The following is a 13,654-nucleotide window of genomic DNA, read 5'->3' as shown; positions in this document are numbered from 1 at the left end:
GGTACTTGGCGTGAGCTCAGAGTGGTGTCTGATTTTCACTCAAGTTGGATTTCAATATTTTGATTGTTAGTGCTGTGTCCATCATCAGTTTGGGGGCATTTCCCTGATGGACCTCCCTACACCCTCCCCTCTCATGATTGGTCTTTCAAAGCTCCCAACAGGAAAGGTTTACAGTCCCATGACGTGACCAAAGCACAAGACTGCAGAAAACCCACAGCCATCCCAGAGGGCTACAGGCCCCTGAGCTGCCCCCTCCCCTGCCAGCTGGCTAACTCCCCAACCCCCACCAACAACCGAGGAGGGAAGGAGGAGAGGGGAAGGGAAGAAAAGTATCTCCTGAGAACCCTGCTCCACTCCAGGGACCACTCACCCCAGCCTGGCCTCGCTCCCCACTTCCCTGCCTGAGCTCTCCAAAGACGTAAAACTGTTTGCAGATGACATGACGCTATATGTAGAAAATCCTAAAGATGCTACCAGAAAATTACTAGAGCTCATCAATGAATTAGTAAAGTTGCTGGATACAAAATTAATACATAGAAATTGTTGCATTTTGATACACTACCAATGAAATATCTGAAAGAGAAATTAAGGAAACAATCCCATTTACCATTGCATCAAAAAGAATAAAATACCTAGGAATAAGCCTACCTAAGAAGGCAAAAGACCTGTACTCCAAAAACTGTAAGATGCTGATGAAAGAAACTGAAGACCACACAAACAGATGGAAAGAATGGAGGTGGAGGAATCATGCTTCTGGGCTTCAGACTATACTACAAAGCTACAGTAATCAAAACAGTATGGTACTGGCACAAAAATAGACATATGGATCAATGGAACAGGATAGAAAGCCCAGAAATAAACCCATTTGTGGTCAATTAATCTACAATGAAGGGGGCAAGAATGTACAGTGGAGAAAAAAGTCTCTTCAGTAAGTGTTGCTGGGAAAACTGGAAAGCTACATGTAAAAGAATGAAATTAGAAAACCTCACATTATATACAAAAAAAAACTCAAAATGGATTAAAGACCTAAATGTAAGACTGGATACTATAAAACTCCTAGAGGAGAACAGGCAGAACACTGACATAAATTGCAGCAATATCTTTTTGGATCCATCTCCTAGAGTAATGGAAATAAAAATAAATGGGACCTAATTAAACTTAAAAGCTTTTGCAAAGGAAACCATAAACAAAATGAAAAGACAACCTACAGACTGGGAGAAAATATTTGCAAATGATGTGACCGACAAGATTAATTTCCACAATATACAAACAGCTCATATAGCTTAATACCAAAAATTAAATCAAAGAAACCCAATCAAAGGAAGTCATATTTCTATGGCTTCTTTTCTTTGAATGACCAAGATGTTCTTTCACACTTCTTAGAACCCAGATTAAAACATAGGTCCATCAGATAAATGGAAGCAATTTTAAAAATAGAGGGATAGAAATTTCATTTGTATATACACGGGGAAAAAGTGTTATTTTTTTTAAAGATCAGAATTTTGCAAATTTTATGGATGGTAAAAACTGTTCCATTTTCCATGTACTCCCTTAGGTTTACCAAATCAAACTCTACAATGAGTGTGTCTAGCACTGAGCTGTTTTAAATTCTTATTTTCTCGTCATCAATGACCAAGTGCAGAGGTCATCAGGAGGTCAACTCTAATCCACCCATGGACATGGCAGCCTTGACTACTGATGTTCAAGCTAGACACCATCAGCAGAACCACATCTCCTCACATGGGTGAATTTCTACTAGTAATCATGGAAACAGGGAAATCAAAGGACATTCTCTATTGAGAATCAAAGTTGTAGATCCCTATCATGGGTTCATTACTTTGAATATTTGACCCAAAACACATACATCTATTGCACCATGTCCAATTCTACTATCTTTATAAGATGCAGCCTTACAGTGAAAGAGAAACGGGTGCAACAGCAATATCTCATCCTCTCTGAAGACCCTAGAGTCAGAAGTTTTAAAGGCAAAAGAAAGTCATACTTTTACTGAACAAAAAGAGTAGAGGCATTTAAATTTAAATTTAAATTTGGAGTCTGTCCCATCCCTTAACTGTCACGTACACTCTCTTTCCCCATAAGCCTGAGTTTAGGATGTGTTGTTCAGAGATTGTATTGTGATGAATGAAGTATTTTTTATTCTTTAAAAAATATTACTAATTTGTTAAAAAGTGATGGAGTGAGCATAATACTAAATTTCATGATTTTTTTTACCAGAATACTGAGATGGACCACCTTGAAGTCCAGTTTCTTCATAAGAGTCTATTCAGTGATAGCATTAACTTCCCTATAAAGCAAATAATCCCCACAAAAGAAATGTTAAAAATATGACTCATGCTCTCTGACTAAAAGAAAGCAAGGCAAACTGAGCAGTTAGATATCAGTGTAATAAATTATATACATGAATCTTACTGCAGCATTGTTTATAATAGTAAAACTGGATGTCATCAAATTTCTATCAAAGAAGGAATAATTAGACAAATCATGGTATAAAAAAATAATTAGGAATTAAGAATGGAGGGAAGAAAGATTATTAATTGAATAAAGCAAAGCTTTCACAGGGAAATAAAGGAACAAAAAACGACAATTCAGACTTCATTTCTGGTTCGGCATGTGAAGAATTTGGAAGTTGCCATTCTAACAACAAGTAAAAAACTAAACAAACTGAAAATCAGTAAATTTTTTTAGATCTATCAGAGAATTGAGGTCACAGACGAATTGCCATCCCCCAAATCAGAGAGACAGGTAGGTACAAAGTATCTCATTTACCGGAGCAGAAAGGTGCAAGCACAAACCTCCATGGACACCAGGGAGGAAACCTGAACCGTGATTGACAAATTGCTGGAGGCTCAGTGCAGCAAGTGTGAGAGTTACAAACTCCAGGGGGGCCCAGTGTTAGGGAGGGGTCCTCCACTTTTGTGAGTCTTAGCTTCAGAATTCCTACCAGGTTCTCACACTGAGAAATTGGAGACAGTGTGCTCCACGTCCAGCAGGGGGACAAGAAACTTTTGAAATAGGCCCACAACATTTTATTCTTCTTAATGAAGCCTGCCCTCAAGAGAATCTATTTTACCAGACCCTAAACAACTGGGGATTTAACAGAACATAACTGACCTGAAGGAAGAGAAATAACAAAATCCAGCCCTCTCTAGAGAAACTATACGAATGTAATACATGTAAGAAAAGCAGTGGCTAGAGAGCAAACCTTCATCCAGACCAAAGAACTCATGCTACATGCTTGCATGGCTCTGCTCCGTGTCATCTTCCCTCTGGACTCGGGTTGACGGAGCAGTCTCTATCTGGATACTGCCTTTGCCAGGGAAAGAGGAAAATCATGCACTGGTTCTTAAGTGTGTGCTCACATTTCTTTCCCTGTTCATCAGCCCCTTTGCCGTGACTGGAGAAACAAAGGGCAGGGCTGTATAATCCTCCAGTGAGAGGAGAGCAACAGCAAAGGGCATTGAATGTGGACGAATCGTAATCCGGTTCCACACCAGGCTTAAGATATTGATGTTTATCTTAGGAGCAGTGGAAAACCACTGAGTACATTTTCCATTTTTAATAAATCACCCTGGCTGTAGTGAGAACAGCAGAGTGGATGTGGGGAGAAACTTTAGGAGGTCATTTCAGTTTTCCCAGGACAAAGGATAGTACTTTAGACCAGGGCCCTGGCGGTGGAACTGGAGAGAAACCAATAGACTTAAAGACAGGAGGACCTAGTGCTGTGCAAATGGAAGCAGAGGTGAGTGACCATGTGGCCCCAGGAGGGTGGAAGAAACACAGCAAACCTGGCGTCTTCATGTCTCACCAGCTGCAGCTCCAGTCTTCTGGAAAGACAGCTAATCCATTCCCTGTTCTTAGGTTCCCTGTTTTCTCATAAATCGCCCTTCTGGTTTAAAAAAAAAAAAAGCATGAGCTAAATAAAGGAGGGAACAAATGGATTAATAAGGTGACCTGACAATAAGTGACAGAATGACCAGGGGTATTAATTCACGTCCCCAAATGTTCAGAGTGAAGAGAAACTAGACTCGTCCAGAAGAAAACAGTCTCCCTGCTGAGCCTGCCTCTGAGGGATCCCTCACTTCCCCACCAACACACCAGGGGTCTCTGTTCTTCCAGGGAGCCATGACCAATTTCATCTGTGACAGAGAAAGGGAAGCAGAGAGGGAGGTGGATGATGGATGGACTCCATGGAACCTCCACACCATCCTCTCCTCCCCTTCATGTGGCCTCCCTCTACTTCCTTTTGAGAGCCCCAAACTTGACTTTAAGTGGGAGAACTTGGGAATCACAAATGCCCCAAAAGATTTTCTGGGGCAGCAGCAGCATTGGGCAAGCTCATAGGGACCTAGAGCTGGGGGTCTTCACAGGCACGGAAAGTGCTGATCCTCCTCTGCCCTGGGTGCTCTCAGCAGCCATGAAGGGGAAGGATTTAGATGCACAGCTGTGTGACTGTGGACTCATCTCAGCCCAGCTCTGCCGTGGGAGAGTTGTGGCCATTTTCCACGGTGCTCATCGGCTGACTCAGCTGGAGAGACATGTTCTAATACCCAACCACAGCATGTCAGAGCTGAGGGGGCTCCAGGACCTCATTTTCCCCAGTGCCTCCTCAGATGAGAAAGCAGAAGCCCAGAGAGGAGGAGGAATTCCTCAGGGCCACACGGTGGGTGGCAGAGTGGGACTGGAAGCTCACCTCCAGATGCTTCATCAGACAAAACTTGTTCCCTTTTGGAGGCTCCTGGGTGATACCCACTACTCAGAACAACTAACAGTCCTGAAAACCCATAGCAGCATGTAGTAGGTGCTCAGTGGATGTTTGTTGACTGAATAAATGATTGTAACGGGATGCAAAAAGCAAGCCTTGAGGCTGGAAGGGGATCCCCAATCCTGTCTTCAAACAGGAAGTCTTGCTCCTTTTTGGTGTTGGTGGGTGAAACGGGGCTTGGGAAGAAATGCATCGTGAATTCTTTTGTAAACAGAGGACAAAGGGGTGTGGGAGGAGGATGTGAGCAGGTACCTCCCAGGAAACTGAGCACAGAGGACGCAGCAGCTGGTCCCTCACCCCTGCTCTCTGCTCATCACGCTGTCTCCCACCCCACACAAAGGGTGAACAGCTCGCAAGTTTCCCGGAGAGGATGGTCACATGACCTAGACCTGGCCAATCAGCATGTTCGATCCTCCCTGGCCACCGTGATTGGCTCAGGGGTGGGCTACTGACCAATCAGGGCCCAGGGAGGGGCCTTGTGCTGGAATCCTGGGAAAGAGAAGCTGTGTTTCTTTTGGGAGTGGCGGGGATATGAGGCCAGCCCGCGGCAGCTGGAGGGGACTTGACCTCAGCTTGTGGCAGTTGGTGGCCGTCTTGCTCCCATCAAGGTAGAGCCGCCTGCGTGAGGATGACACCAGTAAGCAGAACCCAGAGGCGGGGAGAGACCGTTCCTGCTGACGTCCCTGAGCTCCAGGTGCAGCCCTGCCGGAAGCCGTCTATCTGTGGACTTAGTTACGTAAGTCATTCTCTCCTGCTTGTTTGTTAGCCTGTTTGAGCCACTTTGGGTTTTCTGTCCAGCTGGCTAAGTGGAGACCCTGGAACTGCAACTGTGTGGGTTTCGTCTAGCTTCACGGAAGAACTTCCAGATAACACTTGGGAGACTCCAGTTTAATCTGGAGATCCGAATGGATTCAAGCGGTATCTGTTGGGGCCAGCTATAAATTCTAGGATCACCCAAATTAGTCCTCACAGGATTAATCCCGTTAAGGTAGCAATCCATGTCCCCATTTAGAGGACAAGACTGGGGTTCAGAGAAGGGAGGTAACTGGGCTACAGTGAGGAAGTGTGGAGCCAGACAGAACCCCCAGATCCTGCTGCTTGAACTCTGGGGAAGCCACATGGTATGGCTTGTTCTTTAGACGGGGCTAAGGTACCCAGCAGTGCTTGGGCCAAAGTGACTCCACAGGCATTTTGATGGCTGGAGGTTTCTGGCCATGGTGGGGGTGGGGCGAGGTCCCTGAGGCTCTGAAGGCCCACGGTGTGCAGGCTCAGGGGACACAGAGAGGAGAAGGCAGAGGCCTGCCCCGGAGGTGTTCACAGACCAAATATGGACGGGCCAGACAGGCAGACAGGGTATCGTAGCGCCTGAGTTGCTTTCACAGGTGAAGGGTGGGGGGCTTTTATTTCTCTATGGGACAAAGCTCTTAGCTTCACATTGAGTCCCATTAGGGACATAAATAGTGTCCCTTTCATGTCCCTTCAGTATAAGAGGCCACCCCAAAACTTCCCCTCCCTTCCCCTTGTCAAGGCCTCCGCACAGGCGAGCAGGGCTCTTTTAATGCAGTTCTGCAGATTTTTTGAGCTAAGGATTTAGAATAACGAGGCAAGGAGGGCCCTGCCCCACAGGAGGGCAGGGTGGGCAGGTGGTGATGAGTCACCTGTACAACCTCAGCCGGCTGAAGTGTCAGCAGCAGCAGGAGAGCAGCAGCCAAGCGCTGAGTGGGTGCAGAATAGTGGATTAAATGTGTTCATCCAGCAGCCTCTGGGATGGTGGGCCCTGGAGCACAACTCTAAGTGTGGAAGAGGGAGGGTCCCCAGTGCCTGGACCCCCACCTTCTAGAAATCTGGGTTAAGATGTGACTTTGAAATCACAACACGGGTTCAAAGCTGGCTCCAACACTTGGGCCTCCGTTTTCTCATCTGTAAAATGGGAATATTGAAGTCTCTCCCTCTTAGGGTGGGGAGGGGATTAAATGGGATGACAGGTAGAGCACAGGGGCTGGTTGGGCTGAGCGTGCACCCAGGCACACTGTTGTTGCTGCTAAACCACTGTCTTCCAGGCCAGGGTCGGCACACTTTTCCCAAAAATTATTTCACAGCCCTCTGCTGTTGTAGAGCAAACGCAGCTTCGGCAACAGGTTGTCCACGCTCTCACCCCTGATTGCTGAGATATAGATATTGGATGTGATTGTCACATAACACTGTTAGTTTTAGGTGTCCAGCATCATGATTTGATATATGTACCTACTGTGAAATGATCACCACAATAAGTTTAGTTACCATCACCACCACACACAGCTACAGATTATTTTTCTTGTGATGAGAACTTTGAAGATCTTCTCTCTTAGCAACTTTCACATACACAACACAGTGATGTTGACCACAGTCACCTTGCTGTACATACATCCCCAGGGCTTGTGTATCTTACAGCTGGAAGTTTGTGCCTTTTGACCCTCTTCGCCCATTTCACCAGCCCCCTCAACACCCCGCCTCTGATAATCACCATCCTGTTCTCTGTTTCTATGAGTTTGGTTTATTTTTTCAACTCCATAAGTGAGGTTGTATCTTTCTCTATCTGACTTATTTCACTTAGCATAATGCTCTCAAGGTCCATCCATGTTGCAAATGGCAAGATTTCCTTCTTTTTTATGGCTGAGTAAGATTCCATTATATATATAATTTATATATATATATATATATGTAACATTTTCTTCACCCATTCATGTGTCGATGGACACCTAGGTTGTTTTCATGTTACTGAACACAAGTCCATGTGCCCGATGCACAGTGAAGCCAAACAAACAAACACCAGAGTGTGAAGCAGAGAAAGGTTTATTGTAGGGCCAGCAAGGAGACGGGTGGCTCATGCCCCCAAAATCCCGAACTCCCCAAAGGGTTTCAGCAAAGCCTTTTTAAAGGCCAGGTGAGGGAGGGGGGGTCACAGGGTGTGTGATCAGCTTGTACACGATTCTCTGATTGGTCGATGGTGAGGTGTCGCAGGGGTTAACTTTATCAGTCCTTAGGTGCCAGTAGGTCTGGGGGCTCATGATCATCAAGTAGTTAATTTTTTCCACTTGGTGGGGGTTTTTAGCATCTGAAAAACTCAGGAAACACACATGAGATACTATTATCTGGCTACTTCAGAGAGGAACTACAGCAGAGAATATGGGGGAGGGGTCTGTCCCTGGAAGGCCCCATAGGGTCCTGCTCGGTTACATCCATATCTTGGTTATTGTAAATAATGCTGCAGTGAACTGCCTTCCATGTCCACTCCAGGCCTGCAGCCCTGCTGGCAGCATAAAGCCGGTCGTGAAGGACACAGGCCGTGGGGCCTGGGTGATAGCAGGGCTTCCCTGCTCCTTCTCTGTGCCTCAGTGTCCTTGGCTGTAACAGAGTACTAGTAACAGGGCCTCCAGGAAAACTCACAAAGACCCTGCTGTGTGACCTTGGGCGCCAGTGCCCTCTGTGTGCCTCAGTGTCCTCATCTGTATTAAAGAACTAGTAACAGGACCCCCTCCCAGAAGGGTGCCCTAAGACCGAGCTCTGAGACCTTGGGAGGACAGTGAACTCTCAGTGCCTCAGTGTTCTCATCTGCAATAGAGAACTTGTAACAGGCCCCAGGAGGGCTCACTGAGAACCTGCTCTGTGATATTAGGCAGCCACTGCCCTCTCTGTGCCTCAGAGACCTCATGTATAATAAGGAACTTGTAACAGGGCTGCAGGAGGACTCAGTAAGGCCCTGCTCTGTGATCTTGGGTGGCCCCGTCCCTCTCTCTGGCTCAGTGTCCTCATCTGTATGAAAGAACTAGTAACAGCCACCCCAGGAAGGCTCCCTAAGTCCTGCTGTGTGACCTTTGGTGGCCCCTGCCCTCTCTGTGCCTCAGTGTCCTCATCTATAATAGAGAACTAGTAACAGGGCCCCAGGAGGGCTCACTGAGAGCTGCTCTCATCAGCTGCCCCATCGTTACAGAGGAAGGGGGAAGGAGGCCTGCTACAGGTACAATTCCTCTACTCCCCACACCTGCTGAGCCATTGTGCATGCTGTTCCACCAAGCACACCTGTCCCCTGTTCCCCCAGATCACATGGTGGTGATGCTCCAAGGCCACCCCAGTCACCTGACCTCCCCTCCCCATCAGATGTATTCTCCTTCCTCCTTGAAGCCCTTGACACCACTGCCTTCTCATCTGGTTTATTTGGTCCCTTGTGGTCAGATGCCCAGACTCCCCCCATGCCCCAAGCTCCCATGCCAGGACCAAGTACACAGCAGGTGCTCAATACAGGTTTAGGGCTGCAGGGAAGGCTCACTCACTCTCCTGCACAAGGTTGCTCCTCTTGGGGAGCTCAACTCCAGCTCTTCAGCACGAAGGGCAAGCCTAGTCTGGTGGGTAGAGGGCTGGATCAGTGTGTGTGTGTGCACGAGTGGTCTCAAAGCTCCAGCTGCCGAAGATCTGCTGAAGGAAAGGGCAATCCCAGAAGAGCCCTGTCCCCTCCATACCCTGACCGGGGGGGCTGGTTCCTGGGGATGAAGCTGTCCCCTGAACATCCATGAGGAGGCACTGGGCAGGGCTGGGGACGTGGGCACAGGGGCTGTGCAGTGACAGGGCATCCAGCGTGGACCCTGCCTCAGGGTGGCTGCCCAGCCCACCCTTGGTCTTAAACCAAGGGCCTTGAACTAGGGCTCAGGGGCAAGTCTAGATTTTTTAAATTAATTCTAACATTTAAAAACTAGAAGATTTCAGGCAAAAACCCAGGCTTCTGGCTTTGTTAGTTTGTTAGTTTTGATATGAAGTGAGAAGTTCCGGCCTCCTGGGTGACGTTCCCTCTGGGCAAAGCTCTTCTGGGGCTGAGTGGGAGCCCACTCTGGACGGAGCTTGTGTCCCCAGCTCGTCACAGTCCCCACCGCCCCCTGAGATTCCCCCGGGCCCGGGCCCTCCCCCAGCCTCTCCTTGCCTGGCCCCTGGAGACATCTGAGTTTGCAGTCCTCCCTCTAGCCCTCACTGCTTCACAAGGCACACGAGGGCCACGGTCGTGTGGAGCCTGCCCTGAACGCCGGGCGGGTGGGATAAATGGGCTGAGTGTAGCCTTCAAAAGAGGGGTTCCTCGCATGTCCTCTGAAGGCAGCCAGGAAGGGGTGGGAGTGGGAGAGGCCCAGGGCCAGGGGCTCTGGAAAGTTTCCCCTGGATGCCCTGTCTTCTGGCTCCAAAGCTGCCCCCTAACCTCTGCCCTTCTCCCACCCCCTCATGCATCGCTGCACCCAGGCTTTCTGCAAACCCTGGCCATGCCGAGGCCCGCTTCCAGGGTCAGCCCTGAAGGTCACAGCCACAGGCCCCCAGCCCTGCTCCTCCTCTGGCAGGTCCAGCAGCTGACTGTCGCTGTGGTGTGGCCACTGCCAGACCCCTTTACAGTGAGAGATGGAGCCTCCCAGGGGATAAGGGACTCGCCCAGGGTCACGCAGACTTAGAGCTTATAACTGAGGTCTGCTGGTCTCTCAGCTGGTCCCGAGAAGCAGACCATGTCCCGGGGAGTCAGGTCATCCTCAGGCCGTGACAACCAGGAGAGGTGAATGCAGAGCGGGTGAGTGGGTCACAGTGGGACGGGTGCACCAGGCAGGCAGGGTCAGGGACAAGCCCTCAGAAGAGCAGGGTCTTGAAGGGTGAGGGAGTTGCTGCTGTTTGAGTAGAGGAGAGGGGCTCCTGCTGGAGGCCCAGCCATGTGAGGGCCTGCAGGTGTGATGCAGCGTGGGCTACAGGCTCCCGTGTTGAGGCAGGAGCAGCAGGAGGTGACCCTGGGAGCCCCTGGACTCCCCTCCTCCTGCCGTGACCGCCTCCTCTCTCTCCATCTCCCCTCTGCCTGCCCCTGAGGCCCAGCCCCTGAGCCATCTCCTCCTCCACATCCTGTGTTTCCATCCTGTCCAGTCTCAGCTCAGACACGACAGGTGGATCCCACTGCTGAAGTGGTGACTGAGTTTCTCACTACTGAGGGGCACCGTCGTGACACGGCTTCCAAGTTAAAAAAATTAAAATTGAAGGAGGTGGGGGAGGAAGGTGCAACTGAGGTCAGCGTGGGAGCTTGAGACCCAGATGAAGGAGACGGGGCGGGGGGGCAGCAGACCGGGCCTGAGGGCGTCTGGATGTTCACTAACTGGGGTCCTCAGGGCAGAGGCCGTCACGCTCACTTCACAGCCGCCTGGTGCCAGACACAGCTGGGCCCAGGGAGGCCGCGCAGTAAACATGTGCTGACTGGACCCGGATTCACCTGTTTCCACTTTACATCACTGGGGTAGAATTTGCTAAACTCAGCAGGTGGTGACCCAGACTCAGGTTAATTAGCAAGAAAGGTGAAACCAAGGATTATAAATAAAAGCAACATGCAGACTGGAGAGAAAACTAGGAATCCACACGGATAACTAAGACTCTGGACCTGCAGCCCACTGCGGCCTCAGGGCCTTTGAACTGGCCATCACCTCAGCCGGGACCTCTCTCCCTCTGCATCGCTCGCTCCCTCAACACCTCCAGGAGTTCGCTCCAGCGTCCTGCCTGACTTTATTTTTCTCCATGGAACATCTCACTGCCTGACTTTGCCTATATTTTACTTACTTTTCTCTGTCTCACCCCCCGCAGGCTGTTGGCTGCATGAGAATGGAGACCAGGTGTCTGGAGCCCGCCAGCACACAGTAGGGCCTCAGTGAACGTGCACTGGGTGTGTGGACGCTGAGACCACGGACAAGAACGTTCCAGGCGGCGATGGTAAGAGCCGTTGATTCACTGCTTGCTGAGCCCCCTGTGTGCCCGCACTGACCTGGGCAGCGGGCCCGGCACTGACGGAGGTGCACGGTGAGCACACGGCCTGTTAGAAGGCCACGTGCTGCGGGGACATGCAGGACTCGGGGAAGTCAGGAGGGCAGGGTCGGGGGGAGAGAGATGGGAGACCAGGTCATGCGGGGCCTGTGGCCCCTGCGAGGACCCTTCTTCTGGGTGTGCAGCAGGGGGCCGGCCCTGAGCGCTGTGCAAGAATGAAGTGGCTGAGGGCTGGGGAGCCTGTCCCGGTAGACTGTGCAGGCAGGGAAGGCTCCTCTGAGGAGGTGACATTTGAGCTGAGCCTGTACGGACCGTGTTTCTACCTTCTGTAAACTTGGTGCTTTGCTTTTGCCGGACACCCCCTGTTCTGTGTCACCTCGGCTTGGCCTCCTGCCCCCCTTGTCAGCCCCCGCCCACCCACAGGAGGAGTCCTTTTAGGGCCCAGTTTTTTTGGGTTTTTTTTGGCTGCATCTCGCGGCTCGCAGGATCTTAGTTCCCCAACCAGGGATCAAACCCAGGCCCTCGGCAGTGAGAGCACCAAGTGCTAACCGCTGGTCCACCAGGGAAGTCCCCCAGCACCCACTTTTCAAATACAAACCAAGCACCTCCTCTGTTGGACTCACGCTCTGAGCCATTGTCCACCTGCCCTGCTCCCCCAGGGTCAGGCTCCAGGCCGCTGGGGGCCCCTACAGCCCAGAGCCCATGACGTTGCTCAGCCTGGCCGGTCCTCCGCCTGCTCACCCCACCTGCCTTTCCCTCCACAGAAGCTGCGATGAAGGCTCCTGTCCGTCTGTCTGTCCGCAGCTCCGGGCTCCTCCGCCTCCTGCCCTCCCCATGCTCCCTGCGTGGTGCATCCTCCCCCTTCTCCGACACTGTGAGTAGAAAGTCTCTTTTCAGCGGCAGTTGTCTCCTGACCTGCTGGCCTTACTGACCCTCAAACTTTCTACTAAACATTCTATTTTAAACCAGCCTACGAGACACTTTGCAGACACTTAGAGTAAACAAATGAAGAATAAGTGAACTGTACACCTTTTTACAATATTGTCAAGTTTAATAATTTAATTTTTAGAACTCCTTTTCCCATAAAATCACAGGCTCCGTCAGGGTGGAAGGTGTATAAAAATCACGTGCACAGGACCAGACACCTGTGAGGTCCTAACTCTCCGTCTCCCCAAACTGAGGGCTCAGGCCCAGGCTTGACCAAGTCCCAGTCTCTGCCTTTGCACCGTGAGTGGAATTTGGTTGGTTTTCAAATTAAGCTTTTATGCTTGTCTGCTTAGCAGGGAAATTGTCGGTTCTAAACTCTTCTTTCCAGCAATAATCAAGTCACACCACACGTGAGACAGCCTGTTCCCTCAGTTATGTGATTAGAATCTACAGATATTAGCAGGGATAGAGTCAGCGAAGCATATTTCAAAGCAAGCTGCGTCTGGGAGAGAGAGGGGGTGGGGCCCCTGGAAGGTACCAGCTCCTGATTTGTTCAGTCGGGAGCATCTGTCTTCCCGCGTTAGATTTCCAGAGAAGCGCCCTGAGAGGACAGTGGGCTGGAGCTGAGCTTGGCTGTCACCCATGGAAGGGAGGGCTGGAAACGTCAGACAGTTGTGGTCCTGGGAGCAGCCGGACCCAAGGGAACCACAAGAAATGTCCCCTCCAGGACCGCAGTCCTGCTTAGGATAAGGCTCAGCGGCTGTAACACAGGGCCACAGCAGAGTGGCAAGCAGAAGTTGGCATCCGTCATGCTGGGTCTGGAGGCAGACAGTCCAGAGCTGGTCCAGGAAGCTTCTGTCCCTGATGCCCTGTCAACCCAGCGGAGTTGCCTCGTCCACACGGGCAGGATGAGCTCCAACCTCAGAGCTCACGTTCCCAGCGGCAGGACAGAGGGAGAAGCAGAAAGGGCCTTCTTCTCTCTCCTGGGACGTATTCTAGAGGTTGTGCAAATCACTTCCCTTCCTGTCCTGGAGGGAGAGCTTGGTCACACAAGCAGCCTCGCTGCAGCGGAGGTGGGAACTCTGTAGTCCTGGGTGTCCGCGTGACCAGCTAAAGATCGGTGTTCGGTGCTCTGGGAGGTGGACA

General features: G+C 50.4%; 1 long non-coding RNA gene across 2 annotated transcripts in view; it reads left to right on the top strand.

Moving 5' to 3' along the window:
• The first annotated feature begins 5,281 nt into the window (after nt 1-5,281).
• Nucleotides 5,282-13,654, top strand: part of LOC103011281 (uncharacterized) — a 38,268-nt gene continuing 29,895 nt past the window's right edge. For both annotated transcript variants that reach the window (XR_449773.3, XR_009007629.1), the window contains exons 1-3: nt 5,282-5,519; nt 11,405-11,530; nt 12,346-12,455. This is a non-coding gene — a long non-coding RNA (uncharacterized LOC103011281). The remainder of the gene's footprint in view (nt 5,520-11,404; nt 11,531-12,345; nt 12,456-13,654) is intronic.

Source organism: Balaenoptera acutorostrata, chromosome 3 (assembly GCF_949987535.1).
Source record: "Balaenoptera acutorostrata chromosome 3, mBalAcu1.1, whole genome shotgun sequence".
In the NCBI taxonomy this organism is placed as follows: Eukaryota; Metazoa; Chordata; class Mammalia; order Artiodactyla; family Balaenopteridae; genus Balaenoptera; species Balaenoptera acutorostrata.
This window is presented reverse-complemented; position numbering and strand designations above follow the sequence as displayed.